Raw genomic sequence first — 27,510 nt, 5'->3', positions numbered from 1 at the left:
GTGGTAGGTCCGGAACACTAAAACAGCAATTTCATAACATGGTCACCCTTTCACCTTCCCAAAGGCCCCAAGGAAGCTGTGTGGCTGAGTGTTCAAATGCAACTAAAATTCTGGCACCCCTCTCTACTCTGACACAGATGAGGCCAGGGGCCTTTTCTTAAAAGCTGGGTTTGGGTCTACATTCCTCAGAGGAAATCTGCACCCTGGCTGCAGCCATAGTCCTAAGGGTGGTTATTCATCGCTGGTGGTCTCTGGATACAACCTCTTTGGAGTACTGGGGGATCTGGACAACTGTATAAAGTATAAAATACTGTAGCCGATAAAGTGTAATGCATTTAAACACAAGATGTTTAACATATGCTGCACTGGACATGAGAGATGGTAAGGAGTCCTCTCAGCTAGTCATCGGAAAAGTGCTGATTTACTCATTTCCAGTCTGCTTTACTGCTCCTGTGTTAACAAACCCCAGTTAGCTTTTCTAATTGAAATCAGGTTGCATTCCATAAACAGTCAATATTATTAGCTGTATTTAATAATCTGTTCTGGCAGATCCTGTTTATTCCAATGTTGACAGAGACAAAAATACACCACCAAGAGAAGGAAATACAGATTAAGTCCATGAAAGATTTATGTACATTATTGATTGTGTACATCCAGAGTCAGCACTAAGGTATGGAAACGGAATGAGATGTTTTCTCAAGTAACATTTTAGACCATGATCATTTTTGCACCATACTCATTTATTTAAAGAGACAGCAAAAGGCCTATGCCTCAAGATAACCCCCCACTTCCACAGAATAACCATGTTGCATTCTTTATTTAGGATCTGATTTTGCAATTTCATACACAAACAGCCTTTTCGTGAGCAAGTCCACTGACAGCAAGGCAGTTGCTCACATAGGCAGGGATTTCTCTTGCAAGCAAGGGTTTGCAGGCATCTGTTAGTATGTGTTTTTATGGCAATCTGTGTTCCTATTAAATCGATGCTTACTGTTGTGGTCTCTTAATTTATCTAACAACCACTTCAGCTCATGTGACAAGAACACCCTTAAAATATATTTTTATTTTTACTTCTGTTAGCACTTTAAAACAAACTGAGGGATGTTATCCTGAGCTACAGGGTGGGGTATTAATTTGAGCTCTAGAATGTCAACAGGAGAAAAGGCAGTTCACTGTGGTAACAAAACGCCCCATTATCAGTCTGCAAAATACACGTGGCATTTAGAAGACAGTGATCTTCATATCCTTGTGAACTTTCACAGGGATCGGTTACAAAATGCCATGAGCAACGGATAGATTGTTGTAGTGTTGGGACAGAAAGAAATTGGCTCCCATCAACAGTCTTGTGACCTACAGCATGGTTAACACGGGACCGAACACCCTCCCACAACGATGTAAATCAGAAGTCCACACCACACTCAGGGCTCTTAAATTCACGATCAATACATTGTTTTTCTTAATAAAACTAAATTACTTGGATTTGTGGATGTTCCTCAGAGACATATAAAACACCATACACACTCTTCACTGATCAGCAGACAAATTAGTTCAAGTTAATGATGCAGTTTGACATTTACATAGCACTGGACATCTTCAAATGGCGGTGCAAACATTGAATTCGCTTCGCTGCATTTGTATGAGGTAGTTATGTGTTATTAGGCTTATTTTAACAATGGGGAGATGAAGAAGCACAAAATGGAATTTTTAAAAAAGTTGCTGTGTTTGTTTAATTTTGCTTCCACTGAAGTTCATGGAAAAATTGCTAGGGCCAGATTTGCATTTGCATAGGGTCCCTTTATACCCCCTCTGGCAGGGCAAAAAGCGTAGTTTTAAAGATCCTGACCTTGCCAGGCAGTGTAATGAAGCCTTAGTGGAAATAAGAATTAGGCCTCCGTCAGCTTGAATGGGAATGGATTTACATAAGCATTGTGTGCTTTTGAAAATCCTACCCACAGTAGCTAGATGATTTGACCAATATGACACAACAGGCTTGTGATAGAGACTGTATGACAACTCAGTTTGTCCGACATTACTGAGCACTAGACCAAATCAGCCCCTCTGAATATATTTCTTGCTTGGAAGAGGGCTCAGTCACACAGAAAACTTCAAATTATTTTAGAGGATATTTTAAAAACAGAAATGGGTGCAAAACATTTGATCTGATAGTTCTGCTTACCATACATTACTAACCTGCTCAAAAGTAAATGCTGTCTGTGCTAAATTACTTTAAGGGGAGAGCGAGATAGATCTGCAATGGGTGTCCGCTGTTAAAAGAAGGTGATATTAACCAAGTTATTTCATTAACATGTGTGTAAAAGATGGACAAAGGCAGAAAGGCTGAAGGAGTCTTGTAGAAATAAGACTCCAGAAAAGGATCATGGCTAAGAAGATGGGCCTGGATGGAGGATTGAGGCTAGCTACCCTTGCTGGATGCAAACACACTGCGTTCACTGTATATGGATACTTATTTCCACTAGATTCCAGCATGATTAAGGCTGAGAGATGCCCTGTGTGTGAATATATATGTATGACTTAGGACTGAAATGCTGTTTCAAGAAAACCACCCAAGTTTGTTTAAAACTCTATCAGTTCAGTAAATTGTTCCCTCCATCCTCCCCCTCCACCCCCAACCAGTGGTTACACTTTAACCATGTATGGAAGAGATTTCAGAGGTCTGAGTCATTAAAACCTACAGAGAATAAAAGAACTTGGCAAATACGAAAGCAAAGCATTTTAAAGGGCTCTGAGACAGCCTGCTCTCCCTTGCTACTGAAGATGTGATAGATGAGTTGCCATTTATGTGTAGGAGCCGACGATTTGAGGTTTTGGACAAGTCTATAAACTTAATTACATGCAATGTGCCCCAAAACCAGCTCAAATACAAATTATCATGTCAAAAACGGTGGGAAACCTTTTGATCTTCTTAAAAAAAAAAAAAAAAAAGAAGAAGAAACCAACCTTTAAAGTAGTAGTCCTGTGTGTTATCTGCAGACAAACTTCCTGCCAAATATTCTTGTCCCTGCCAAAAACCACAGTATTTTTGGATAGTTTCTTATTTACAACTCTTCAGTGTGCATGAAACAGTGATGTTTTGCCATTTTTAGGAGTGGCTGATCACATGAAAAGTTCTAACACAACATAACGTTACAATCTCCTCTTACAGCACATGACTTCTTGGGGAGAACATTACAGCAGTCTTCCTCTTCCCTATAAGAAACAGACATTTCAGGAAGAAAAAAAAACAAACCAAAAAAAGAAAGACAAACAAACCCAAAATCAAACACGACTTTGAGGAAAGATCCAGGATACAGGAAATGTTGTGTGGAAGCTTACACAATGATAAGACATTACCTGGAAGCATGTGGGATTTACCAGGGACAATATCCTGCTCCTGGTAATACTGTAAGATGCAAGTAGAATTAATGGATATGTTTTTTCTTCCCCTCCATATTTTTAGAAGATGTTTATCCACCCATCTACCAGATTTGCCTTTATGAAAAACAGATTTTCTGATGACACTCAACTTTCAAACCTTTTAGGATGTTCCCAGAGTGTTGCTAAGTAATCACAATTCAGTGTAAGTTTCCTCTCTGAAGATAATTCAGCAGGACTCAGATTCTCAAAGAGCTCATCGAGGAACTAGGATTCAGGAAATCTGAGCTTTATTCCCAGCCTTCTGCAATCACTGCACTACAGAGTAGTGTCTCATTTTCTCAATTAAGAAAACAGAACTAAAACCACCAGTCTCCTTTTCAAGCACTTAAAAAATTGATCAATACTCTATAAAAGTTTTGCACTTTTATCACCATGTTAAGTACTCAGTCTGTCCACTCCAAAACAAACACATTTCAACATTTATTTGCTGTATGCTCCTGCAATATTCCAGCTAACATTTACACCAATTCAACCACAGCAGCATTTCTCAAGAGCAGAGACTTCACTTACTCCTGTGTCAATCCAGAATAACTGATTTCAAATCCAGTTACTCCAGGTTTCAGTTCTAATGCTGTAAATTCAAGTTATGGTTCTCGTCATGGAATCTGATCCATGCTAGTAGTTGCAGCCACACAGATCCCTACCAGAAAGAGTGCCATTGTCTGCCCAATCACAAAAAAAATCTGGGATGAATAATGAAAAGAACGAGAGGTCCAAAGTTATTCCTAGTGGCATTTTATTTCTGATGGCATCATTAATGATTACTTTACTTCTCCAAATCCCATCTTCCCTCCTATCCCACCCATTCCCTGATTCACAACATGAATAAGTTGGGAAGAATGAGAATACTGAATACATTGAAAGAAAAATCCACCTATACCTTTTAATTACTTCATGGATAACAGTCTGTCTCTACATACTATCCACAAGAAAGTATATAATTACAGATAATTGGTACTCTATTCTTCATAAAATACATTCATTTCATATAATCTTTAAAGAATCACTCACACATCATGCAGAAAATCATACATTTAAACAATACTCCCTATAAATCTTTTCACATTTTACCTACTCTCCTTATAATGAGGACCCAAATTTGCTATTTACCCATTTTTCTTCAACTTTTTTTTTTTTACTCCAACATCAGAATCAGCAGAGTTGAAAATTATTTTGTCACACAGAAGATATCTGGACACTGAGTGAGGATGAAGACTCTGAAGAGGTATCTGAGAGTAAGCTGCAAAACAGGTTAGCACAGATTTGAGTGCCAAAAGCTTCTCATAACCTGGCAAAATGACGACAGGTAGACAAAAACGAAATAGGCTTCAGAGTTTATTCCCTGCGAAAATTAAGTGGGTCTTATGAGTCTTGGGAGCTCAGAATATACAACTGTGAGAGTTCAGAAACTAATCAAGTCAGGGGTTGGATAAGGTTTCTTGTATGACAGGACACCCCTGAGTTATGCACTTTTGGCCCTCGAGAATCTATCAAATAGAGAGCCAGCAGATTTTAATGGAATCTAAAAATAATTTAGAAAATTACATTAAAACATATTCATCTGCTAAACATTACTGCAGCTTGCCTAGTAGGGGACATCAACACATAAGTCTCTGCTTCCCTCCATTCAGATATTACCAGAACTTACAACCAAAAATAAGAGACAAAGATCTCATTTCTGTGGATTAATTGGAGTAAAATGAAGTAAAACAGACATGCTCTATGTGATAGATGTGACTCTTTCCTAATAAAGCTTTCAACAGATCTTTAATTCAGCATATGCCTTCTGTATGGATACATACAGATGATGCAGTTACTTGAAATAATCTGTTTTCATATTTCAGTATTTTAGTTACAGCATTATCTAAAGGTCCAGCCAAATCCTATCCCTAATGTGCTAGGTGTGTATAAGACTATAGTCTGTATCAGACTAGTTCACAGCCAATACAGACAAACGAAGCATTATTACATTCACAAGTGGGGAAACTTAATGCAGACAGATCAAATAACATGCTAGAGATCACACAGAGTGTGTGCCACAGAGTTAGGTATTAAACTTATTCCACCCAGCGAGCCTCAGTTCACTGCCAAAGCTCATTTTCATCTGCCACAGGACAGGCTGAACAAGGCTGCTATGCCCACTTGCGCCTGCGTCTAGTTATTTCGCTCTCTCTCGTTGGCCATGGACTATTGTTGTGCAAGGCAGTGAACTATCATATGATGGTCGCATAGAGAGGATATTTTGTGTAAGGGGAGACCACTCAGTCACCTCAGAGGAGTCTTACAAGAGAAGTCTCTCCTGCAGAACAGGCAGGAATCTCTCTACGAGGTGTTCTAAAAGCTATTAACCACGCTCTGGGTTTTGGCGCTTCCTCTAAATGACTGCCTCTATTGAACTGTTTGCCTCAGGAAGTTGTATAATGACAAACTTTGTCATTTAAACTTCAAGGAAATCATTTGGAAAAGCTTAACAGGAAACTGAAGCATGGTATTCAGTAGTGTTCAGCCCCCTGAGCTCAGACCAGTAACAGCCGTCTCCAGTCACTGTTGGGAGAACTGGGAAGGCACTCATGGGTGCTTGAGAAGACCCTGCAGAGTGGGACTCCTCTTCACTTGGGAGCAGCAGCAGGTAGTCCTTTACTTGCAACAATATATAATACAGCTCCAGCCTTTCAGAACGACCACAAGTTAGTTAAGCAAGAAGATGAATACCTAAAGGAAACACTAAAGTTGAAGTCCATCATGAGAAAGAGACAGGGTTACTATCTTCAGCTATCACCCAAATCTACCCAAATCAAAAAGTGTTTTTTAAAAGATCCTGGAGTTACTGTAACCTTTATCTGCTCAATTTAAGCCTGGTTTTCCCAACCAGAACAGACAGGCTGATAGCCTGGAGTTATGTCAGAATGAAACCCAGATTAGCTGCAGTTTTAATTTGTTAAACCAAAGCCTATAGAAGAACTCTGGTACCCAACAGCAGTTGCTGGGCTGCTCTACACAACACAACACAACTACACAACACAGACTATCTGTGGCCACAGGAATGCCCAGAGTAGCCATACCCCGCTTGGGGGAAGCACGGGCTATTTGCTGCCATGCAAATCTCAGGTGAGGTTAATATTGCAAGGACAGATGTAGGTGATTACTGGAGCAGAATAAAATTGGAAAATGAGAGTGAAGATCTAGCCCAGATATCAACCACAATGCTTGTCTTAAAGTCCAAGCATCTGCATGCTCACAGAGACTGGAACTTTTAAAATGAAAGGAATTCTCCCATATTAATGCCAGCATAACCAAGAAAGACCTAACCCTAGGTCTCATTTAAAATGTTTTAACTGTGCTACTAATTATTGAGTGAAATCATCAAGTTTGAGTCTGGCCCTAAATCATTCCAGCTGCAGCAGAGAAATCTAGACTAAATCTAATCTAAACCCAAACTAAGTTTCCAAAGCTCAATGTCAGCCTCTATTTTCTGTTAAATTAAGACAATAATTTCAGCCCCAAATTAATTAAATTATTAAGAAGGCTTGAAGTTGAGCCCACCTTACTCCCAGTTTTAGTAAAAAATTTCTCAACTTGAATTTGCTGTTAGACGCGTGGCATCTCTTTTACTTTTGTTTCAGGATGTTCATTTGGGGAAATTTAACAGGCAAGAGATGCCTATCTGAGAATGGAATCAATCAGGAATGCAGTTACAACAGAAAGAATTTCAGCAGACCATAAAAGAGAAAGAGAGGAAAAAAGAAAACCCTGCTACAAGAATAGTCCAACAAAATGCAACTGTAGTGTGTTTGGGCTGCTTCCCAGTACTCCAGAGGGAATTCTGCTATTTGCTGAGTTTAGTGAATGTAATCTAGTGCTGAAGGAAAACCAGCAAAAAAAAAAAAGTGCCTCTGCTTTCACCATTTTCTCAGTTCTGCTTCGTACGAGAAAGCATACAAAAGACAGAGAAATTCTTGTAATACTGTAAAAGCAGACAGAAACTTGCAAAGCAGATGTTCTCAGCACACATAAGAGGGACTGATTAGACATTGAATAAAACTATACAACCAGGGAAAAAAAAAAAGTCACTCAGCAGGCAGAGATAAATCAAGAAATAGGGGACTCAAAAAGTAGTTTGGAAACATCTGTAGTGATAAGTAAGGCTCATTTTGTTATACAGTAAAAGGGAATAAATACTTTCCACTACACATCATACACAACACAATTTGAGCTACAGTCCTCCAAGAATCTCAGTATGCAACTTCAGGGAATTTATTCAGAAGAGATATAAACAGTTAACAGGAAATGTAAAATGAAGTAATTCAAACAGAATCTACCTCCAAAACCAACAGATACTCTGCAAGTTATTTATAGTGGAGAATTTAGAAGAGATTGGAAAGGTCTTAAATCTTCTGAGGTTTTAAATACTTACTTCTTGCAGCCAAAATCACATCAGTTGAATATCCAAGAAAATTTTAAAAAGTTTGCATTGAGGAGCTTAACCAGCTGAGAACATGATGTAGCCTTTCCTTTGGACTGTCAGCCATAGGCATTTACTCATTCAACAGAAGCACAGAGAGTGATACTGTAGTGCAGCCTTTTACATAGGGATGCCAAGAGGGGGGAGGGAGGGGAAAGCCCTTCCCCAAAGGTATTAGTTCAGCCCACTCATTAAAATACAGAGTGGAAACAGCTGCTGTAGAAAGGAAGAGGATTCTAGGCAGTTTTTTATTATGTTTCTTAGGTGTAAAATGTTTTTGTACTGGAATATTAGTAAGAAAAACAATTTTTCTTCTGAATTTCATTCTTCGTCTGCATTGCTCTTAAAGAAACCGGCTCTCATTCAGCTCAGAAATAAGTATAATATAGTGGATAGTCAGCTCACCGTTTTCAAAATCATTACATCTTACTAGGGGAAAACAGATCCCTAAAAGGTCATCCCTCTCCTCCCTGCAAGGACTAGTACGAGTACACGTGTGCTTTGTAACGCTTAAATCTACATGTAATGTAATATTCAATTCATCTCAAATGATTGCCCACCAAGAAGTCCCAAGCAAACAACAAATACTAGCTCACTAATAGCAATATTTAGAATTGATAGCATTGATAGCATGCCTTTTGCAGACTAGCACCTCAAAGTTAAAACTAGATAAGAAACAGAGGAGGGTGGTAAGAACAATGAAAGCCCCTCAACTGTTTCTTGACATGGAGACACTGAATAAACGAGGATTCTTCAGTCTGAGAAAGTGTTGGCAGAGGGGAAATGCGAGAGCTCTTTAGATCTTGAAAGCCACCAAAAATGCTAATCTGGGAACGGCATCTCATTCCTTCTGGGAACACAAGAACTAAGGGGCACTGAAAGAAATCTTTAGGCAGAAGTTTTGTAACAAATGAAAGGAAGTACTTTTTCACGTCATACATAATTGGATTGCAGAGCTTATTGCCCCAGGATCTTGTGGAGGTCCACTGTATGAAAATGAAATTTGGAAAAATGAAAGAAGAATCTTAAACTAAAAATCTTAGCTTGGAAAGTGATTAACCACAAGTTACTAGAAGGTGCGGATATCTCAGGTGACATAGCAATTTGCATTTGCCTTATACGTTAACCCTTCCCCTAGACCTGTGACACTAGCCACTGCCAGAGCAGCAGACTGCATTAGAAGGATCTTTGAGCCACAACTGTGCCCGTTCTTATACTCCCAGTTACCTAATTTTCACAACAGTCCTTAATGAGAAATTGTCTGTATTATTAGGTCCATTTCACAGATGGGGAATTAACTATGTACATTAAGGTCCAAAGCATCACAGCTCTTTAGAAATTTTGACTAGGAACCACAGTTTGACAGCTAGGGACTACCCTTAAAGTCATTCTCAAGTGACTTTGTACTTCTCAAGGGGAGCACCTGAGGTGCCTTTCAAATCCCTGCACTTGTGACTCTTCCCTGTTCGCTCCAGTGTAACTATTCCAGTATAACTACTTTAATGAGCAAAGTTATTCACCAACAGGAGTTTTTCCATAACAGATTTCAGCAGCTGCTACTCCTATTTTATGCTCTCTCTCCCTTTCCCTAGAGTTACAAAAACTAATGCATTCTGATAGCAAAATCCTATTGTAGCAAAGCTATTTTAAATACATATGTGCCCTTTATATATTGTCAAATAGCATTTTTCAATGTAAGGCAAGCAGACAATCACTGGGTAATGGCTGTTCTTATAGCAGCAACTAGCAAATAGTTTGTGCAATCAAGGTTGTGGGTTTTTTTTTTTCCCAATAAGAGACATACTTTAAAAATACCCTTGTAGTGGCCAAGCATTCACTGTGTGGCAAAAGGCATAATTGCCCGCTGGCCCGGCTGGTTCAACAGCTGGTCTTAATTAATATTGTGAAACAACATACTTTTATGCAAAATAAGCGAATTGACTCAAGATCCTTTTCAGATCAAGTCTGAGAAAAGCAGCCACAAACTGTGATTCCCTTCTGTACTCTTAATTTTAAACAGGGGCTTCATAGCTGTTTGTCTGTCTTTGTGTGTTTAATGTTTCCTGGAGGCCAGCAAAGGCATGCAAAATATTTTAGTTCAGGGCCTCTATATGGTTGTAATAGGAAATAGATGTCTCCCTTAAAGAGATAGGTTAGTATAGAAACAGAGTTTATCTGAATGACAGCAGAGTCTTAAGTGTTTATTTCAAAGGGAAGGAAAGGACAGATAAATATTTACTGCTTTCTGTCCACATCGTAACATACAAATGCTGCCTATTTTTGGTTACTTCTTGTCTCAGTAATCCAGGTTAAGGTCTGGTACTGTTTTCTTTGTCAGAATTTTTCTCCATATTAAAAAGAAAGTTCTGATGCCATCTTTTCCAGAGAGTTCCTTTAAGCTGCAGAAGAGCCTCACAAAGAGAAAACTGGTTTCTAAATCCTGGACTGGTCAAGATTTCATGCTTGTACAAGAAGCGTGGTCACCAGAAACTAGCAAATCGCAGACTTTTTGGTCTACCTGAGAAAATGCATGCTTCCTGTGCAACGCTTCACACCTACGTTGAAATAGCCTTTTGGAAAATTCCAAGTGTTTCAGTGCTAACAGGTTGAGAAATGGTGAAGACACAGATGTAAACAAGGCTTTGCTTCTTACTCCTGTCCCCTCTCTCACTTCACCCAACCTAAAGAGTACATACCATCCACTCCCCAGCAGGGCAGGGGATGATAAAACAAGAACAGATGTTCTCTTTCCTCCTGCACAGGCCCTAATCAATAATCTTCAGGTCCTGATCTTTGAGCCATTCACGGAAGCAAACTGTGATCCCGAGTCTCCTTCACCACTTTCCTGAGTTTCCTGAGTTCCATCCTTTTTTTCTTTCACTTTACCATGTACCTACTGCTAGAGAACCAGCAGAATTAAAAATAACTTTGGGACAATTTGCCTTTCCTAGAAGCAGTCTTATCTTTCCTTCTTCAAGGCTTGACTAGAACTGATAAGATCTCTCTTCCTCGCCCCTTCTTTCCCTCTTTTAATTGAAAGTTGCATAGTAAATCAAGAGGAATCAAGAGGGGCTTAGAGGAAATCTCATTATCTTCACTTAGATGCAGCTACAGAATGTCAGAAGACATTAAGGATGCCTTATTGATGGAATAACTCATGTAGGTACAACATGGTGGAATGCTGGTTATCAAAACAACAGCCAAGGTACAATCAGATACTCTGTTCAGTAGAGGAATGAGAGATCAATACACCAATGGGACATGTTCTGGGATGCTTCTATGTCACCAGGCATTCCTCTTTGTACAGCAACTCCATCAAAATCTCCTAAAATAAGCAGACTTGTGACAATTCAATAGCTGGACAGGAAGTCCCTTAGGTGTTCTGGAGGGAGACGGTGGTTCAATAAATGATGTTTTCCTCTGAACAAGTGCCTTAGCACGAAGCCTTCACACACAAGTGTTTCTACAGATGAAGAAAGTCCTATAGTGGTCTGAAGGTGCAACCAGGTAGCCTTCAGCATGGCCAGTTGATGAGAGTTACACCTGCATTATAAGCTGAAACAGCTTAACAGTTTATTGCAGCAACTGCAATCCAACAAGATTTTCTGTGCAGTTCCTCAGAGTTTTCATTGTGTCTCATTTAAAAAAAAAAAAATTTTTTTAAACTAATAAATCAGGTTTGGGATATCAGTGAGTTTCTCCCAATTCTGTTTCATAGAACCATAGAGTAGTTCGGGTTGGAAGGGACCTTTAAAGGTCATCTAGTCAACGCCCCCCCTGCCATGGGCAGGGACATCTTCAACTAGATCAGGTTGCTCAGAGCCCCGTCCAGCCTGACCTTGAATGTTTCCAGGGATGGGGCATCTACCACCTCTCTGGGCAACCTGTTCCAGTGTTTCACCACCCTCATTGTAAAAAATTTCTTCCTAATATCTAGTCTAAATCTACCCTTTTGTAGTTTAAAACCATTCCCCCTTGTCCTGTCGCAACAGGCCCTGCTAAAAAGTTTGTCCTCATCTTTCTTATAAGCCCCCTTTAAGTACTGGAAGGCCGCAATAAGGTCTCCCTGAAGCCTTCTCTTCTCCAGGCTGAATAACCCCAACTCTCTCAGCCTGTCTTCATAGGAGAAATAGTTTCCTCCTTACCCTGTTTCCCATTGGATGGAGCAAAGAGATGAAAAGGAAAGGAGAGCAAAGGTATTTAGGTTAGGGAAGGAGAAACAGAAAGGATGGGAGAACAATTTTTCAAGGAAAAGAAGGGATTTCAAAGCTAAAAAAACCCTTTTTGTCCTGTTCTGAAAACATAATGCAGTTAATTCTGCCATTAAAACTTAAGATCTTCTTTTGCCACATTTTGTTTTACAGTTTTCATCAGCAATTGTTTCTTTCTGGAAACTTTCATAATTATTTCAAATTAAATATTGAGTTGCAATATAAATGGACTGGATGGCTAAATGTATCAAAACAACGACCTTTTGGCTTTTGTTTCTGGAATGGCATGCACTGTATTACTAGTGATACTATCATCTTTGGAAAATTCCCAGTGATCTTATTAATACCCAGATTATTAACTTTGGCTTTAGACCATTGTTTCTATGACATAATCAGGGGGTTCACGGGATATTCTAATATCTATCCTGAGCACAGAAAGCTCAAATTTATCAGGATCCATTCAAAAAATGCATACCCTTTATAGAACCAAACTGAGATTGACCTAACTCAGAAATCTGGCAGGGTGAGGCAACGTGATCAAGCATTGGAGATGCTGAGCAGAACCTCGACAGTCTCAACCTGTTCTTTGGATGGTGAAGCCTCTCCCTTCCAGCTAACTTCTCCACCCACCCTGAAAGCACTCTGCTTTGGGAATGGCTTTTATCAACAGGGAAGCAAAACTTTCTTTTCATGTGGCTCATGGAAAGTTTTGTTGGTTTTCTTTCTCCAGCCCATCTAGGCTGGAAAAAAATATTAGTCCCAACCAAAACCCAGTATAACTCTGCCCATCTGTGGACGTTTCTTTTCAACTTGCAAGGAAGCAATCCCACAGTTACAATTTTTTGTGGCTTATCATGGGAATGGTGGTGTAGCACAACCATAGAAAGAGTTGTACTGGAATGGTTTGAGTATAGTTATTATAGAGCACTTTGAGATGCTTTCATCCAAAAAAAGGTTTTATGAAAACAGGGATTAGATCAATTCTAGGGCAATTGTGGTCTCTAAGTATAGGAAGGACTTCCCATAAATTCAAAGGGTGAATTTTATTCAATTTGTCTTTAGTGGTACATCATGGGATATAGAAACTGAGCTGTGAAGTATAAACAGTACAACCCCCAGGCATAATAACTGAATTTATTTCTGATCCAAAGTCTGCTATCAGTAACATGAATCCTATTATTGCTTTGGATGAGTCTCCCATGAGCAACATGAAAAAGATAGGAACTCAGACAACTAGAGGAACAAGGACAATGTAATTTCGGCAACGTAGGGGGAAAAAATTTGCTTTCCAGAAAAAAGGACCTGGGAGATGCCACAATTGATCAGCTCTCTGATTTACTTAATCCAAAAGCCTTTATCAGTACCAGAAGCCTCAGGGTCACATACAAGAAACGAACCAGCAATTCTGGGAAAGCTGCAGCTTGGCATCTCTCCTATTTGAGAAGACACAAAGCAGCTTCCCCAGGTCAGTGAGGCACCATTTTGTCTTTGCTGGGTAGTTTTTAGCTGGGTTAGTTCCCAATTTACCTGACCATGTCCCATCAACACTAGAGCTAAGGTAAGGGTGAAGTTGGGAGAGGTGTCTCAGCCACAACGTTGCAGTCTGGGTCTTCACTCTGCCTCTTTCTTGGATTTGGCTGAAGGCTTATCACTAGTTCTGCCGCCTCTTCTCTCCTGTTTCTCACTGCAGCCCTGGTGGTCCCCTGCATGCAGCACAGCTGCTTCTCCTTCCCTCTTGCTGAAACTTATTTCTAAAATCATCCATCCTTGGAGCAGATGTTTCCCATGTGTTTCACCCTTTATTTTCTTCCCCACCCCCACTTGTTTCAATGCAAGTAACAATTTATCTCCTTGATCTTTCAGATCCACTCCTAAAATAGTTCAAGCATCCCCCAATCAACCTGCCCAGCTTGGTTCTGGGGCAGGCAAAAAACAGCAGTCTCTGCCTTTTCCCCTATGATAATACATGGGGAGGAGAAAAAAAGAATGTTTAACCTTGGCACAGCCTTCGGTTCCCATTTCACCTTCAGACTACCAGTGTTGGCTTTGGCATTTTTTGTTTTTCTTCCAGGCATGAAATTTTATTTCTTGGAAATATTTTGCTAAGCAGGATTAATATCTGCGTCATTTGCTACTTTCCCTTCTACCTCATCCCCCTGTTTTCTAGTTGCCACTAAAGTCTCATTTACAGATGCAAATCTTAAGTTTATACATACTTCACAGGTCCCATCCCCCTTCCCTGTGACATTTCCTTCTCTCCAGCTGTCTTTCCTTGGCACCAGTGCCTGCAGTGGCACCAGACTTTTATACAAATTACCTTTGCTCTGCTTCATGTTTCCGAAATTGGTTTCAATATGAGACCAACTCAAGCCAGTTTCACAAGCTTATGTTAACTGTAGATCAAACCTAAAACGAACACACTCCAGCTGGACTGGTACTGTAACCCCAATTTTAGGGCACTACAACTTCCATATGTAGAGATAGGTTTTGTGGGGAGAGGGACGGGTGCAGCGCTTCCATCCCCTCCCGCGCAGTATTATGTTTCTCTGAGCCCTGAACACTGTCATCGTGCAATATTATGGTTCTCCAAGTCCTGAACGCTGTCATCCATCTACAAAAGGAGCACGTAACTGCACTCCTTAGGGTGGTCGGCCAGCCCTGCCCCAAGGAGCGGGTGAGCATCAGACTATGAAGTGCTAGCAGCTGCCAATAGATCAGATCAGCAGAAGAACCCAAGCACCAATAAACCTGAAACTAGAAACTAAAGCCATGCAGATTTTGTCCAAACCAGGGTCAAAGCCCTCTAGATGGAGGCTTACACAAAGCCAGTCCACAAAGTACCTGTCAACTTTTAAAGAATGAAGTCCTCATTCTTTACAAGTCCTCACTCCGATCTCAGTCCCGAGCAGGGAGTACCCAGTAGCTGTGCTGTTTGTCTGTGTCCCACAGCCGCGGCACTTGTCACGCTGCAGAACCGCTCACAAATGGACTTGAGCTGGCAGAATGGGCAGGCAGGACAGAGGGCATGACCGGCCCCCTCACTTCGCTGGCAACTGTGTCGGAGAACAAAAGCTGGTGACAGTGTATCCCTTTCCTGACAGCATTACTCCTGAATTTGCTGTCTCTGTGCAAGTAGCACTTCAGCGTGCGATTTCCCACATTCCACGAGTGCTCCGATAAAAATTGCTGCATTCAGCCAAATGTTTAGTAACTCCTCTGATATGTGTATATTAAAAATGAGCGTGGGGGTGAGGGAAAGCAATGAGAAGTGTAATGGTCTGAGAACGTTAAGTGCAGTGCTGGGCAAAGAAAATTTTTCCTTTCCAAATGCCACATGCAGATTTGTTGCAGGGACAAAATGGGCGCGTAGGCACTGAAAAGCCCTAGGCAAAGACCTTCATTTCATTTCCAGCCTTACCCACAGTCTCTCTCCAGGACTTGAGCTGAGTCACTTCATCTTCCGGTGTTTCAAAAACATATATCAAGGTTGTATACTCAGAGTGGCAATTGTCTTTCATTATACTTGCACTATGCCCAGATCTCAGATGAAATCTCAAGGCACCACAAACAACATTGCTTAGAAACCAACATAATTTTGTAGCACTGCCATGAAATTATTTTTACGAACTACTAAGAACTTGCACTCACTAGTTTTGTTTTAACAGGCTAAAAGCTTCCCAGCAATATGGACAAGATTGAATGCATCTGAATGATGGATCTGTCCGTGTCAAAACTGCTGTGGAGCCCTGCTGTTCCCAGTACTGCCAACAGACAGCAAGGAAGAAAAGTAGCAACTGATGCTGCTGGAAGGTGCCACTCCTTTCTCAACAGCAGCTATCTCTCTGTTTCATGTACTGTTTCAGTTAGTTTTGGTTTTCCAGACCCGGAGAGGCTTTTTTTTTTTCCTTCCTTTTTTTTTTTAAAAAGGGCAATCTAGTACGCTAGACAGCTTTGCTTAGAGCCAGCCCCAGATAATAATATAATTATTTCTCTCTTCTCATACAGTCCACTAGACTTACAGATTTACTGAGATTCCATTTGGCTGGAAGTTCATTATGCAGTGTTTCCTGCAGCTCCCATATAGGACAGATTCCAGGCAACAGACAAAAACATCTGTACCACCCTTTGTTTTTCCAATTCCTTGATATTGCTGTAAAAAAAGAAAAGGGAAAACTGCAAGAAGCCTCAAGAATTCAGTATTAACCTAGAGAAAAGAAATCCAGTTCTGGAAGCACCAAAACAATAAAAGAAGCTTCCCAGTTGGAGCACGGGGCAGGGCGGGAATTGCAGAGCTCCAAACCAGTAGGTAATGAAGGAACACTTTCATGTTGATCAGGGCAGACCAAAGAAACTATACTTACTGCTTTTCAAGACAGAGACTTTCACAGACTTTATTCCATTCTGCTGATATGCAGAGAATGTTGATAGAAAGCCACCCAAAGTGTCCCATGCTCAAAATCTACAAGATGCTTTCAAGCAGATCTGGATGCCGAAGCCATCTCTGCTTGAATGTTAAAAAGTGGCAAGAGAGAATTCTCCTATCCATTCCTGCCCATTTCATGTTCAAGCTTATCTCATAGCTAACAACTTCTTTTCCATTCTTTACTACTAAACTACCTCCTTATTATATTGCTTCAATTCCTATTTTCACTCTTTTTACACCTTCTGATTTGTTAGTTCCTAGACCTGCAAATCCCCTTCTCCAGGCACTGTCTTCTCAGGAATCACTTTTGCTTCAAACATTTCTCACCCTTCCTCCTACAAGCAGCTGTGTTCTGTGTCATCATCTAGGCATGATTTAAACTGGAGGCTCTACAGTACAAAGAACAGGTCTTATTTATGGTTGTGAATCCTTGTCTAACTTTATACTGCTGTATAAATGTTTAATAGGTAATAATGCATTTGCTGGAACAACCTGTGTGCTAATACCCAGTGAGACTGTTTGGATACAATCCTTGCTGACTGTCAGAAGCTTCTGGAATTAAAAAAAAATGCAGCTGTTTGGTGACACTGCAGTTTCAAAGCTAAAGGATGCAACAGTTGAAGTGGTCTAACAAAACATCGTAGCACTGGAAATGGCCCCATCTACTCTTTCCATATTTGAATCAGGATAGAGTTTGGAACCTCAGCCCAACCACTGCACCTCATCTCCTTTATGTTATCTCCCTCCAGATCCCCATGTTAACGTAATTTTAAGCAAATATTTCAAATCTCTGCTTTCTCTTTAATGTTGGCTGAAGAGACAGGAATGGTCCTGTCCATTTTTTCACACCACTCTTGGCATGATTTTTCTCTGCATTTGACTGTATCGTGCCCTGTGTTAGAATTAATGTGTGAAAGAGAAACCCCAGTGGCAGATCGGATGCATAGTTTTTATTTCAGTGACCTTATAGGAGCTGGGTGATTCATCACTGACACCACACAAGCAGTGAATGCTCAAACAAACAGGGAATGTATGATATCTTGGCCTCAGGACCAATGAATAAAATTTGGTGATGCTAATGGAGCAAACCCAATGGGGCAGCAGGAGTGTCAGGCCTTCATGTCATCTAGCTTCAGGTTAGCGCTCATGGAGACAAACAAACCTGTGGTGGTTTAACCTGGCAGGCAGCCAAATACCACGCAGCCGCTCACTCACTCCCCCCACCCCCAGCGGGACGGGGAGAGAATCGGAAGGGTAAGAGTGAGAAAAACTCGTGGGTTGAGATAAAGACAGTTTAATAGAACAGGGAAAAAAAGGGAAAATAATAATGATAATGATAAAATATACAAAATGAGTGATGCACAATGCAATTGCTCACCACCCGCGCTGACCGATAACCAAGTAGCGATCGGTACTTCCTGGATCACGCCTACCCTTCATATACTGAGCATGACGTCACATGGTATGGAATACCCCATCGGCCAGCTGGGCTGGCTGTCCTGATTATGTTCCCTCCCACCTTGTGTACCTAGCTCAGTCAGTAGGCACGGGAGCTGTCCTTGGACTAGGAGGGCACTTAGCAACAACTGAAAACATCAGTGTGTTATCAACATTCTCCTCATACTAAATCCAAAACACAGCACTAGGAAGAAATTTAACCCTATCCCAGCCGAAACCAGGACAAAACCACATCAGAAATTTCCACAACCTGTACAAACAGAAATCTTTGAGGTTTGTTCTCTCTATATCAGGTTGCTCCTAATGGTGAAGCTGTGATAACAAGCCTTATCCCATAATCTCAACAATCTGTGCACTGTTGACATGAAATCCAGGGATATAAAGAATCACTATTGTGGCATGTTCCTAAGGGCTCTGGAACAAGCAGTGCTGGATGGTGCCCATCCAGCCATCTACCTCCAACACTGCATCCGAGGGTCAGGATCTCTTTCCTGTTCATTTTAATACAGTTTCATTAACAGCACTCTTGATATTCTAGCCTTGAAAGAGATCTGACTAAGTGATGAATTGGGAAGGTTTTCACAGTCGTCAGTGTGCATTAGGAAAGAAAAGGAGCTATATCCAATGGAAGCAAGTCTAAAATTAAGCAAAAGACAACTCTATTAGGAAAAATTCCTGTAACAGTGAAATCTATTGGACTTTATAGAGTTTCTTCAGTGGCATAAAAAATACACCACTTCAGTCATTTAAAAGTAGATTGGACCAAGCAGTGCAAAAATATATTGCAGAGAACACAGCTATATCAGCACGGCAGTAAAACAGATGAGCTAATAACTCTCTCTCCTCTCATTTTCAGGATCGTGCATGACAAGATTTCAGTACTAGTCAAAATTTATTTACCTGTGACCAACACAATTTTCACAGTCTGGATTTGGTGTAAATGAATATCTCTGTGGGAGGAAAGGTGTGCACCATTTATCAAGTGAGAAGTATTACAGTTCTGAAGGGGGGCAGGGAGGAGCAAGGCTACTTAGTGAAACGAGTTAGAGACAAAGACTTTCAGAAAGATCAGAACAGAAACACTTCTGAAAATCTGCCCCCATATGACTGGAAGCTGAACCCTTTACAGAAGTTCCCACTCAGTTGCAAGTGCTCAGCTCTTGAGAAAAAAAAACACCAAAACCTGGCCGCAGCTCTCTACCTATTGTAACTGGTGTCAAGAACACTTCCGCTGAAGATATAACCATTTTCATGAACTTTTCAGCTCATCAAATATCAGAGCTCACATGTGAGAGGATTTTCACATGAAAGCTGTGTTCCACAAGGCCGAACTACTTAGTAGAATCAAACTAAAACGGGGAGGGGACCTTTGAACAGGCTGTTAAAACCACACTTATTCTACCTGATCAGAGACCAGCAAAAAACCACACACTTTTAAGCAGAAGAATGTAAACCTCTTGGTGAAGTCCTCATTGTTTGAGCAACATTATTTTCAAATTAAAACAACTGTTGTATTACCAGCTGGACAAGTGGTACAATGCCTTCATGCTTAATGCAAACTAATTTGAAGCAAAGAGAAGATGGAGATCTGTTTGTTGTTTTATTTTGCCTCTAAACAACACGGTTTCAAGTACACAAACATCAGAAGAATAGTTAACTGAGCAACTAATCTTACATGACCAATTCAGAGCTCACACCTTGTAGGAACCACAAACCTGTCGCTGAGAGTATGCCCCTCCTCCACATGCACTGGTTTTGTCAAGGAATCCAGACCAATTAAAATAGACTAATTAAAAAATATATATTTCTGTAGAAACCATAAAACTTCTTTCATAGCCATTTTGCTTTGTCTCTAGTTCCTTTAAAATGTAACAAGCTCTGACTCAGATATAATTAGAATAATTTGCATTCATTCTAGTACTGAACAGATTTATGACACCTTGTATATTCACAGAAGAGTCACATCTTCAAAAGGTTTCAAGGATGAACTGCTAAGCCTCGGGGACTAAAAAGCCCTTTAAGATTGGGGTCAAGCTAGGCATTTAGATTCAAAAATAATAAATAAATCCATTTGGAGACAAAGGCCTATTGTATACCAGTCTTCCAGGAAAACCCATGGGTGGCTGAGAATTACTTGGGAAAACTTTGCGTAAATTAATTCTGAATCATTCTCAGTTCTTTCTTCCACACTGAAAAGAGGGGCCTATGGAAGGAGAAAAGCATTGGTGAGTTCACACAGGGTCAGGGAATAGCTGGCTTTCCAAATGCAGAACTAGAAAATGTTCACGGTTCCTGGGACACTGAAAGAGAGAACCAGCATCTTCCCTGCCCATGGCTCTTTGAGAACGTGGTGCACCATCAGCTCCAACTAGAAGGTAGGGGTGTCCGTGTTTAAAATGTACAGTGGGGAGTACAAATTGCAGTAGTCAAAGCTTAAGTGCTGTGATGGTTCAAAGGAACCACTTCCCACCCTCTGCTCAAAAGGAAGAAAAAAACAAGAAACAAAAAAATCAGTCTCACTGTTCCTCATCATACCTTGCAGTCTCTGCTACCAGGCAGACACTGTCAAGCTGACATGTAGAGTTCATTAGAAAACACTGAATTTTACCCAGGAATTTTGCAGTGTCCTATAGAATTATGTAGAATTATATAGAAATTAATCACTAGGCCACAGAGGACAAGGGATAATGGTTTTAAACTAAAAGCGGGTAGATTTAGACTAGATATAAAGAAGAAATTTTTTACAATGAGGGTGGTGAAACACTGGCACAGGTTGCCCAGAGAGGTGGTAGATGCTCCATCCCTGGAAACATTCAAGGTCAGGTTGGACGGGGCTCTGAGCAACCTGATCTAGTTGAAGATGACCCTGCTCATTGCCGGGGGTTTTGACTAGATGACCTTTAAAGGTCCCTTCCAACCCAAACTATTCTATGATTCTATGATTCTGTAGTTCTTTGCATTAGTTCAGAAAAAACATAGAAATATCATGCTATATTATGGGCTTTTACAGTAATGTTTATAGAAAAACATTATTCTTTATTCTCAACTCTGCAATCATATGTTAACAATTATTGCCACAAAAGCTATTTCAGTTCTTCCAAGTTATACAACAAACTAGGCAGCAGGGACAGCTTTGAATCTTTGAACATCAGGTTCTTATTTACTATAGGATATTTACTATCCTATTTTTAGGTCAAAATTTTACACATCTGCTGAAAGCACTTTCTCTACATCAGGCAATTCTCCTGGTAAAACTGCTTCAGGTACCAAGCTGCTGAAGAGGAGCAGTACAACCTTGATTCAGTGCTTAATTAGAAAACAAGACCTTCTTAGAGAGAGCTAGGAAGACTCACAGACTTGGCAAGAGAAGGACACAGTGCTTCCATTATGCCATGTTATTTGCCCAGGAGTGATAACTGAGTGAGGGTATAACCTTAGGGAATCATATTCATTAACAGACACTGGCCATGATTTTGAAGTCAGTGTAGACCTGCTATTAAATAGCTCTGTTCTTGGTCTGGAGCCTCTGAAACCAAGGGTTTATCTATTACCAGGCAGGCCAACCTTGAACATCACATGCAGCAGTCAGTACAAGCAGGATGGTTACTGTTGTATGCATTAACCTGAATTCTCAAGTTTAGTTCCGACTGAATGCAACTTTCTGGGGAAGACCTTTGTATTGTGTTTAAAACATTGCATTCAAAAATCAAGGAAGTAGTCATCTTCTGTCAAAAGCTTTGAAACTCACTTTTCTGAAAGTTTCCATACTGCATTTGAGATGAATACTGGGGAGAGTAACAGTGCATAAAGTACATACCTTTGGCAGAGCTTGGAGAAAGAGAAGCCACAGCTCTACAGGTATGTTCTGGACTCCTCCTGGAAAAGAAAAAAAGCAGTAAGTATTATAACATACAATAATCTAATGCAGCTGTTAGAGAAAAGAACTATAAAATGTTTTCTCAGTCTAAAATAAAAGAAACCACCACCCTGGGGTCTGCTAGAAAAATTTGACAATTATTTCTACTCTATCTACTTCGATTAGCATTGTTATTTTTTAAAGCTAAGAGTCACCATTTGTCCATGAATCAGCTTTTATGAGGCAAGAGCCTCCGTGTCTATATGAAACCCAAGGCAACATCATCTGTTTTTATTATTCTGTAGAGAGAAAGAGTGCCAAACTTCCTGCAACACCCACTTTAGCCGCTGAAATCCAGAGAACTGAATGTGCTGCTGTTAGCATTTGGAGACAGGAATATGTTTTGATCTAATACATCACACACAGGCTCACTTGGTGACAAGAAGGTACTGGATTCCATAACAGGTTAAAATAGATCCAAATATGAAAACACCATATGCAACTCATACAGAATAACTTCTACTCATCATCTTTGAAATTTTTCAAGAGTGTTCTAGACATTCTAAAAATACTATGGAAGTTGGTAAATAGTTAAATTCTCCTAGCTTGTCACATAAATGGCAGCTTGATTGATGTATACAAATGTTCTAACACTACTCTTATTATGTTGTGTTTAATACAAAGTTACGCATGAGTCAGGACTAGGACAAAAGTTCTCATGCACAGAGAAGTCTGCTTTACAACTGTGGCCATCACTATTTAGTCAGGTGTCTTCCTACTTGCCAAGGACACAGCCTGTGGATACCTATATGTAGGGATACAGTGGGTGTGCCACACAGCCAGTTCCCTCCTGTGGACATTATGCTGCTGCTTCTCCATCTTGCAGTCTTTCAGGGAAGTGCCTCCTCCTGCCCAAAGAGGTTGGCCTTTGCCTGTCTCTTCCTGCAGGTCTCCCTAAGAATCAATTGAGAGCAGAGCTGCCCAGACAGACAGATCTGCAAAAGCTATTTAGAGTATTTCAATGAGATCTAAGCCCTGTAGAAGATCTGGTTTCAGGATCTCTGCTCAAGGTTAAATCTAGGTTTTTCTCAACTCATTAAGGCCATATAGTGCCAATCTCCCCACCTGCAACAGGCACTTCTCTACATGTTTTCAAGAGTAGGCGATAGCAGCAGGGAAATTCATTCTCTACTGCTGCCACCAAGGACAAATTATTAGAAATACCAGCAAGTGGCAAAATTCAACTCTCCAAGTCCACTGTGAACGATACAAGCAGGGTCCATGCTCCAAGCTGCCTTTCACCCCATGCTACAGAGCCTCAGGACAGGTAGAGCTCACAGTTTTGCATCATCATTGTATCTGGATCCTGATAAGGGAACATTTATGCCTTCTGTGTAGGCAGTGAAGTGAAAAGCTGCCTGTTCTCAATACAGAAGAAGGTGCTATTCGAAACTGAAAAGTTCCTCCCTGCTTCTTTGTTTGCTTCTTAAATGGTAGATCAGTAGGTACCTCTGGATGGGGAAAAGACACCACCTTCTCCCCAGTGAAAGGGCACTATAGGATGAAAAGTATTCATTCAGCTGGATAGATCATGACCAAACTTCCCATTCTCATCCTGGAAGTTTTACATGTGAGTCAGGATAGCTGTAGTTCTGAAGCAGGACGGGAAAAAAACCATCATCTCTCCAACACACCTTCTGTCACCAGGAAAGGCTCCTGCCTACACTGACAGGTAACTCCTCACATCAAATATTAGTCCATCGTCCTGTGCAGTAGAAGCCCTTCTGGGGAGCTGCTCTACACTAGAAGCACAGCAGACCACCGCTTTTCTATCCTATTGTTCCTTTCTCAGTCACAAGATTTATGCACATGTTGATATGTTCTTGTGGGTATTCCAGTCAGTGAGGAATTTTTCCTTCCCCACAATACTGTTCTGGGGAGTAAGTAAAATTCCCATCAACTTTCCTACCTCTTTCTCCCTCTCAGAAAGCAACCCACCTCACCAGCTACTTAAACCCAGAAGTAAGGACTAGAGGTCTAGGAACACCTCCATCCCTCTTCTCCCCATCTCCTCAGGTTCTGAGCCTCATTTTCCTCAAGAGTCAATAGATCAAGCCCACCACACTGGATAATGCAACCCATAACCATGCCATAACACTGTGGGGTATACCAGTCAGATATCATGTGGTACCATTGATACCCTAAAGTCCCTTCCACCAGCAAAGACATTTTGCCTGCATGCCTAGCCCGGCTGTCTGTCTTCCTGTATCATTCAGCTCTTAATTTCTCACTTACTGTCTGTAAAGCAGGAAGAGTAACACTATTCTACCCAATTTGGGTGCTATGATGCGCTGACATCCCTATAGAGGAACTCTAGTAAAGAAAAAAGAGAGGCATACTAGCAGTGGCACAGCTGTATCTTCCTTTTCCATCCTATACTTACTCTGGGTCAAATCCCCTGCCCAACACCTATCTTTTAGCCACAGGACCAATCAAAGCCACTCAAGTCATAATCTGACTTTCTCATGCTCTAATGCTGGTGCTGTTATGGAAAACACAAGAATTTACTATTTTTTTCCCCTGTATTAATTTATGAGGGGCAAATTCTGACTACAGGTTGCCTGTAATGTATCAAACTTGGATTGCTTACCTGCACAAAAGCTTTTTGACTCAAATTGTGCCCTACCCTCAGCCACACTTCACAAATAAATGCCTCTGAAAACAGAAACAAAACAAAACAAAACAAAAAGTCAGACCTCTTTTTAAAAAAAAAAAAAGTCCTGGACATTTTTGGCTAGAATGTAGAGTCAAAGGCTGAGAACAGTAAGTGAGATACATACATCCTGATCCCAGCAACATTGCTCAGGGAAAAACCGTGGACTTTCCATACACCACAAGACAGTAAAATGCCTAAGTATACTGGCACAAAGATTATTATGAAGAGCAGTAATAGTAAGTGTTGCCATTAGGTAAGTAATTCTGACATGAACCATTCTTATCTAATGTTAATTCAGAGCGCCAAAGGACTGTTGTTTCCATTGGTTTGCAATGTAGGAGAAATTCTTTGAGAGTCCAATTAAGTTCAATCACTAACACATGCTTCCTACGGATATCCCTGAGGATCAGACACACATTGCAACTACATTCCTAACAGCTAGAAAGGCAGTAACAGCAAAATGAAATTCTGCTTTTAAACTGCTGATTTACAGCTTGAAGAAAGTACCCAGGATGCCACCCACTCCCTGCAAAATGGTCTGGTGAGGGCAAAATATGCACAGATTTCCTTTCTGGCAAGCACAATGGTCTAACTTTTGCTTAGGTGGCAGCCATGCAGCTTCCAAACAGCTTGAGCAAGATGAGAGTACAGTATCTGAATTATTAACTTTTAAATTAAGTAGTATGCAAAATGTACAGAACATATGTTCTGACGGAGGTCCTATTTTAGAGCTCAAGTAAATTTTCTAAATGACTTACAAGTGTGAAATATTTGGATATCCAGGTAGGAGCAGCAAAAGTACATATCTTAGATACCATCAGTAAAGATGCTGTGATACTGGAAGTTGCTGGAGGTAGGAGATATTCTGAGCAACCTTCCCTGCATCTCATGAAGAAATCTCATTCATAACTATTCCACTTCATTGCCTCCTCCCAAACCACCCTTTGCAGTACTTCTTAATTACTGTTCCCCAGGAGCTTTTGGCTTTTCACTTGCATTCTGTTCAACCTCCCAGCCGATACTTCTGCCATATCTGTTAAGCATTTAAGCAGGAACAAGTTAGAAGACCTGGCAGAAATCTGCCTGGTATCCAACAAATCTAGACAATCTCCTGGATGCAAAACCCAGGAGGAAGCTTAAACAGAGATGTTTTGTACCCTAATATGAGCTATTCTGTGACAGAAGGGGTAAAAACATTTCCCTCTTCTTCTTTGATTTTGATGGAATATTGTCCTGAATTTACTGCGAGTATCAACTGCCGAATGTCTGCCCCTCTCTAACCACACCGTATCTTCAGGTGGACGACATGTCTTCCTGGCTCTTGTCCCTTCCTTCCTCAGAGCACATGGCTCAGCGACAGAGGCAGGATTTCAGCAGCGCCCACTCTCACAGGGTGCCAAAGGCAATGGGGGGATCAGCCAGGCTGGTGGGATGGAGAGATTTGTGCCAGGCTGTTCAAAACTTCACTCTTCATCGTAGCTGCATGCCAGGCCTTTTGACCGAGAGGGATTATTCAACTGTAGCATTATTATTAAACAGCTCACTCTGAACATCTCAGGCAAAGTTTTAAGACCCATGGGAACACAGGTTCTTCCAAAATGAGCTCCTGCTTTGTGAAACAGGTCCAGTGGGCTCTAGAGAACTTGGTACTATCCTGTACTATTTTGAGCACTGTGAAGGCGTTTCAAACTTAAGGCTTTACATAGATTCTGGAATGACTGTATTTTTTAACCCTTCCAGGGACAGGTTACAGTGAGATCCCCAGAATAAGCACTAAAACTTTCTAGAGCTGAACTCTGTCACTCAAGCATGCTGACAAACAGGATCCACATTTAAAAAATAATAATAATAATGAAAAAAAAAAAAATCAGTGCTCACACTATACAGAAGCACATGTTTATTAGAAAACAAAGAGCCCACATAGTCTAACTCAGTGTCAATTCTTGCCTGCAAAAATTAGTCTGGCACATCACAGGATGGCTGCTGTGCCACTTGAAATAATGTGAAGGCTGTCATTTTCCACACACCTCCTGTGAAGGAGAAATACGCCCAGTTCTGCAGTGTACGTGATGCATCACGATGCATCACAGAATCAGCATCCACGTCTGTAAAACCTGAGTGTGGGGGAGAAGGGAGGAAGGAGAGGGAACAAAACAGTGTGTCACTGCCTCTGCCATTTTGGAGCACTTGTCTCTTTTCATCGCAAACGAAAGTAGTCCCTGTGCAAGAGACTGAAGGTTTAACTCACAGCATAAAATGAAATTGTATCATTTTCCCCAACTTAGTCACTGACTTTCCACGCCTTTTTAAACAAAAAGCCAGGAAAAGCATCAAGGAGTACAGCAGCAGCACTGCTGTTGGAAGGTCTTAGAACAAACATGCTTTTGGAAAAAATGACTTAAGTAATGCAAAGAACAACAGAAGATTGCAAAAGGAAGCTAATGATGAAGGGACACTTTTTTCCTCCCTGTAGCCTTATGAGGAGTGCAATCCTAGCAACCAGAGTTGTTCAAAAGCATGTGTAGGAGGATAGGGGGAAGAAAGGATAGCATTGTTTATAGTACATAGACATAGAGACTCCAGCAGGAGCCAAATGAAGAGAACAATTTCTGTGCAAGAACGGAAGAGTGAAAGGAAATGGGTAGGTAAGGACAATTGTAGGATTTGTACAGTACAGAAGAGAATTCCCTTCCATGTAGGATGCAATTTCTTCCATGGAAAAGATGTTTCATCCATGGAGCTGGATGACATAACTCTTCTGGAATAGTAACCTTTCAACGTTTGTTATCTGTGGTTCTGTTACTAGACCATTGCAGTTCTTATAATTAGTACTTTATCTGCTAAAAAGTCAATACATTCCTTACATCAATCTATTTAGTCTTATGTCACCTTTGTGATGGGTATCAACCAAGACTGAAAGGAATGTCTGGTGTAAATCATAAATACTTT

General features: G+C 40.7%; 1 protein-coding gene across 1 annotated transcript in view; it reads right to left on the bottom strand.

Annotated features, from left to right (window-relative positions):
- Positions 1-27,510, bottom strand: part of SORBS1 (sorbin and SH3 domain containing 1) — a 177,383-nt gene that overhangs the window by 109,510 nt on the left and 40,363 nt on the right. Inside the window, exon 2 of the mRNA XM_075154483.1 lies at positions 21,807-21,865. The gene's annotated coding sequence lies outside the window, so the exon portion shown is untranslated. The remainder of the gene's footprint in view (positions 1-21,806; positions 21,866-27,510) is intronic.

Source organism: Calonectris borealis, chromosome 7 (assembly GCF_964195595.1).
Source record: "Calonectris borealis chromosome 7, bCalBor7.hap1.2, whole genome shotgun sequence".
Lineage (NCBI taxonomy): Eukaryota > Metazoa > Chordata > Aves > Procellariiformes > Procellariidae > Calonectris > Calonectris borealis.
The sequence above is the reverse complement of the archived record's forward strand: the minus strand, read 5'-3'. Positions and strand labels throughout refer to the sequence as shown.